Source organism: Lissotriton vulgaris, chromosome 11 (genome assembly GCF_964263255.1).
Source record: "Lissotriton vulgaris chromosome 11, aLisVul1.2, whole genome shotgun sequence".
NCBI classification, from domain to species: domain Eukaryota; kingdom Metazoa; phylum Chordata; class Amphibia; order Caudata; family Salamandridae; genus Lissotriton; species Lissotriton vulgaris.
In genome coordinates this window covers 310,124,678-310,130,831 of record NC_141699.1, presented here as the reverse complement: position 1 = coordinate 310,130,831, position 6,154 = coordinate 310,124,678, and positions in this window count along the sequence as shown.

The following is a 6,154-nucleotide window of genomic DNA, read 5'->3' as shown; positions in this document are numbered from 1 at the left end:
ACAGCACAGCCTCAGAGAATAGGAAGGAAGGGCCCAGTGGTTTAACCCACCAGGACTCAGACTCTGATGCTGACCAGGCAGGTGACAATGACCTTGTCCTGGACAATCCAGCTCCAATTGGAAACCAGGAAAATCACTATTTGTGTGTGGTATTCAATAGAGCACTTTTAACGAGCATCAGCAATTTTTAAGACGTCTGGTGAATGGTCCGGTGGTTGAATATAAAAGGAGTCGGTAAGGAACTCCCCATTGTTGAACTACCTTCGATTTCGACTGGCCGGTGGGGATTGGATTAATCCCTTCTACTTCATTAGAACTCCCACAACACTGGGAAGTTCCTTACCCACTCCTTTTGTATTCAACCACCGGACCGTTCACCAGACGTCTTAAAAAATACTGATGCTCGTTAAAAGTGCTGTATTGAATACCACACATAAATAGTGATTTTCCTGGTTTCCTGTGGCCATCGCGGTCTACACTACACAGGATTTGTTTTGGATTAAAATATCCACCAATGACCATTGAAAAGTGCTGTGTTGAAACCTTTTATCCAGTCTCTGGACTACTATATGCAGATCGCTTGAGTCCTGATTGAATTTGATTTTGAAGACTTTGAACTATCGATTACAAATTCTAAAAGCCTTGAGAAAGTCACGCACAGCGACGAAACACCTGTCGGATGGCTGTAGCTGGATTATAAAAGTATATTTATGGAACAATAGTCATGAAGAACTTATGCTGAACAGAATATACAATTAAAATTCCGTATCAAAAATAACTTCTGCTGTTTTGGATTTATCAGCTGTTAACTCATTTGTGCTGTGATCTGTCTATGTTTGAAAAGTACGTCAATAAGTGCAGAGGTTCTGTAATGTATTGAGGTGATACTGTGGGTGGCATGGTATAAAGACATAGAGAATGCCTATAAAGAAAGGATTAGTTATTGATACTAGTGCAAACAAATTGGAGGTGCTGGCCGTTTCTGTAATTCCACTGCCACCATTTCTTTCTATATCAGCTCCAAATGGAGATAAAGAAGGCCAAAGTGGCCCTGTCTTTGTCCAACCTTAAAGAGTTGGGGATGTGCCTAGAAGGCCAAGAACTCCTTCACAATAATCTAACCATTCTGACACATCTATAGGGACCTCTGTCACTTCTCATAGGAGGGACACCTCCCAGGAGAAGAGAGTGAAAAAGCTAAGCCTTGAAGAAGCTCGACTGAGAATAAGGAGACAAAAGGTAGCCTTAGAAAGGGAGTACCTAGAGCTTTAAAAGGCTAACAAAAAGATGGGACTAGAGTCCCATGGTGGCAGCAACTTCCCTAGTGGTATGGAAAGGTCTTATGACCATAGAAACTTACACAAGACTGTGCCTCCCTATCAGAATGGGGATGACATCCACAAATGGATCATAGCACTGGAAAGGGCCTGCGCAAAGTACAGAAGTTCCCCCAGGAGCAGTGGGCAGCAATCTTGTGGCTCTCCTTTACAGACAAAGGTAGAGACAAGCGCCTCACTGTCAGAGAAGAGGATGCTGAGGAGTACAAAGTCCCGAAGAGTGCTCAAATAGATGGGTTTGGCCTAACCACTGAGCAGTATAGAATACAGTTCAGAGATACCCAAAAGATACAGACTCAGGGCTGGGTTGACTTTGTTGATTGTGCTACTAAGGCTCTGGATGGCTGGTTACTGGGCAGTAAGGTGTGTGATTATACAGGATTATACAACTTGATTATGAGGGAGCAGATCCCTAATACCTGTTAGAATCAGCTGTTGCATCAGCACCTGGTAGACTCTGATCTGACCTGTCCCCAAGAATTGGGAAAGGATGCAGACAAATGGGTCAGAACCAGGGCGAAGCAGAAGGTACAGAGCCAAGGTGGTGACCAGAAGAAGCAAGATCCTAATAAGGGTGGGGAGAAGGGTAAAGACCAGAAGTCTTCACCAAGCCTCCAAAAATCTTCTAATGATGGGGATTCCCAATCTTCCAAAAAGAAAGGCCAAAAGAAACCATGGTGTAAAATCTGTAAACAGAACAGCCATTGGACTAGTGATTGCACTAGAAAAGAATTTAACTCAAGCCACCTTGCCCCTAAGGCAACTGTTCCCCCTAGTTCAGCTCCAAACATTGGTACTCAGCAGAAGGGTGTAGTGTTGTTAATCCTGGATACTGAGATGGGCTCTGGCCTAGTCAGAGTACCAATGATCTGTGATGGAGGCATGGGTATGTCCTCCTGTGTGGGTCCCAGTACCTAGGGCAAATACAGACAGCAGCCTTTGATAAATGGAAAAGAGCCTTTGGCCTACAGGGACACAGGAGCAAGTGTCACAATGGTGACAAAAGACATTGTGGACCCTGGACAGATCATACTATGTGAACTTTACCAAGTGACAAATGCTAGCAATGTCAGGACCAAACATGCCCTGGCAGTTGTTAATTTCTCTTGGGGAGGGGTAACTGGCCTCAAGAAAGTTGTGGTAAGTGCAGACCTCCCTGTAGAATGCTTGCTTGGAAATTATTTAGAGACTTCATCCTGGTCTGAAGTGGAGTTAAGGGCCCATGCAGCTATGCTCTTGTATCTGATGTAACTTGTAACGCAACAATCCTAATTGTAAAGGTCTCTGATACCCTCTTGGGTCAAGTTCACGCTATTAAAACGTTATAAATAAAATTAAAATAAAAAAAATGTAAGGAATCTCCTCGCGTGTTTGCTGTGACTAGGTCGCAGGCCAAAATGCCTAAAACTGAACAGGCCCTGGATTCTGGAATAATGGACCAGGTGATTTCCAAGAAAAGGAGCAGTAGGGTTAAGGCAGTGCCTTCACCCCTGACTCAGAGTGAGGATCAGTCTCTTGAGGGAGATGATTGTGTTCCTGAAGAAGGAACTGTCCCAGATGAGCTTGAGCCTGATCAGGTTGAGTTCATGGGGACAGGGGGCCCTTGCAGGGCAGATCTGAGTTAGGAGCAGCTGATCTGCCCTTTTCTTGAACCACTCAGACAGCAAGCTGCTGCTGAGGCTGCTGGGAATGCTAGTGGCGCCCATAAGATTTATTGGGATGATGGACTCCTGTACTCAGAGAGTAGAGACCCTAAGCCTGGTACAGCCAGGAGGTTGGTTACACCTTTGAAATTCAGGGGCTTCCTATTGACACTATCCCATGATATACCTTTAGCAGGACACCTGAACCAAAACAAGACTTGGCACAGAATTGTCCCTCACTTTCATTGGCCCCATATGTCTGAAGACACAAAGGAGTTTTGTCGCTCCTGTGTCACCTATCAAGCCAGTTGCAAAGCAGGTCGTACAACAAAGGCCCCTCTGATACCATTACCTGTGGTGGGGGTTCCCTTTGAGAGAGTGGGGGTTGACATTGTTGGACCAATAGATCCTCAGACAGCACCTGGGCACAGGTTTATCCCATTGGTTGTAGACCATGCCACAAGGTACCTAGAGGCAATACTCCTTAGGACTACTACAGCACCTGTTGTGGCAAGAGCCCTCTTGGGAGTATTTTCAAGAGTGGTTCTCCCTAAGGAAGTAGTATCTGACAGAGATGCAAACTTCATGTCTAGCTACTTGACTGCAATGTGGAAGGAGTGTGAAGTGAATTACAAATTTACCACACCCTATCACCCACAATGCAATGGTTTAGTTGAACGATTCAACAAAACCTTAAAAGGTATGATCAAGGGTCTCCCGGAAAAGCTCAGGCGGAGATGGAACATCCTACTACCCTGCCTTTTATTTGCATACGGGGAGGTTCCTCAGAAGGGGGTAGGATACAGCCTTTTTGAACTTCTGTTGGGCATCCTGTAAGAGGCCCATTGTGTCGGGTGAAGGAGGGATGGGAGTTACCTCTTAAACCCCCTAAACAGGACATAGTGGACAATGTACTTGGTCTCCGCTCCAGGATGGCTGAGTATATGAAAAAAGGCAACTAAAAACCTTGAGGCTAGACAGTAATTACAGAAAGCCTGGCATGACCAAAAGGCTGTACTGACTGTTTACCAGCCAGGACAGAAAGTGTGGGTGTTGGAGCCTGTGGCCCCAGCAGCTCTCCAAGACAAGTGGAGTGGACCCCACACTATTGTTGAACAGAAGGGAGGGGTTACCTATTCAGTAGATCTGGGAACTCCCGGAGCCCCCATAGGGTGCTTCATGTCATCAGACTGAAACCATATGTTGACAGGGCAGACATGGGCTTGCTCATGGCTACTGATGAGGGACAGGAGGAAGAGAGCGATCCGCTCCCTGACCTGCTCTCACAGAACCCTGATGATGAGTCAGTAGATGGTTTAGCCTGGGCAGGCAGCCTCACTGACCAAAGCAAACTGGTTGCAGACAGGTACTCAATCAGTTCAGACATATGTTTTCCCTGACTCCAAGTCAGACCACCTGGTGCACTCATGAAGTGGACACTGGGGACAGTCTGCCTGTTAAAAATAAGATTTACAGGCAACCTGATCATGTCAGGGACTGTATCAGGACAGAAGTCCAATAAGTGTTGGATTCTCAGATAGCCCTTGGGCTAGTCCAGTGGTCTTGGTACCAAAGCCTCCCACCAAGGGTGGTAAGAGAGAGATGAGGTTTTGTGTTGACTACAGGGGTTGTGTACCTGGGCCGCCTTGCAGGTGGAAGCCATGTTCAACCATTACAGAGCAAAATTCAGACCATCGTGAAATGGGTTACTCGAACTACCCAGACTCAGGTTGAGCTTTCTTGGGCCTGACTGGGTACTACAGAAGATATGTCGAGGGGTATGGTTCCATTGTGACACCCCTGAATGACATAACTTCTAAAAGAAAGCCTAAGAAAGTTCAGGGGACAATTAGATGTCAAAAGGTATTTGATGACCTGAAGCAGGCCATGTGGACTGCACCAATTCTGCAAAGTCCTAACTACACCAAATTATTCCTTGTCCAAACAGATGCATCTGAGTTGGGTTTAGGGGCTGTACTATCACAATTGAACGATCAGAGTCAGGACCAGCCAGTAGCTTTTATAAGCAGAAGGCTGCCCCCTAGTGAGAAACGTTGGTCAGTTATTGAGAGGAAGGGCTTTGCTGTGGTTTGGGCTCTGAAGAAGCTGAGGCCATACTTTTTTGACACTCACTTCACTGTTCAGACTGACCATAAGCCCCTCTTGTGGCTAAAACAAATGAAGGGTAAAAACTCCAAACTTTTGAGGTGGTCCATTTCCCTACAGGCGATGGACTATAGAGTGGAAAATAGACCTGGGAGTAACCATGCCAATGCAGATGGCCTCTCCAGATATTTCCACTTAGAACATGAAGACTCAACTGGTCAAGGCTAGTTTAATGTCACTGCTTTTTTGGGGGGCGGGGGTGTAGGAGAGTAGGATCTGCTTACTATGGTTACCCCACTTTTTGCTGGTGTTTCACTATTTTATTACTTTAGTCTGGCTGGCGCTCTGCTATCCAGGACCCCAGCCTAGCTGCTTCCTCTTTAAATTGATTGCATGTACTTTAGGTACACTCCAGATTGGTTACTGGGTTACCCCTGTGAGTCCCTACTATATGGTACCTTAGATACTAAGGGCATAGGTACCCCAGAGGCCTACCAGGGGCTGATGCATATATTATGCCACCACTGGGAGCCTTCCAAAATGGCACCACAGGACTGCTACTGCAATCTGGGTAAGGTGGTTCATGCACCCCTTACTAAGATATAGGTTACCTATATCTTCCTTTAATCACTGACACATATAAACCTATCAGTCACTCATATGGCAGGCCTTATCAATCCTGAAGGCAGAGTGCTTGGTTTTGTGTGAGAGGGTGCCCATGCATGAGCAGGATCCACTCTGCAGCTTTCGGAACCTATTCTCTGAGGCAGTTATAAGTGCATTATAACTCCGCGGTAAATGCTAACTTTGGAATGGCTGCATGGAAACATGTTGTGTTTGGTGTCAAACACTTTGGAATCCAGCCCCCACCAGTCCTGGAGGTGGGGTAGAATTCCGCCCTTCTAGAGGGAGAGACATGTACACACTGACCTAACCGGTAATAGTTTAAAAGAGCCCTTAAAGCGGATGACCTACACATGTTTCAAAGCTGCCCTCGTTTGGAACTCTTCTGGCAAGAAGTAGGTAACATGTTATGTCGGATATTGGGAACTCATCTAAAAGTAAGTA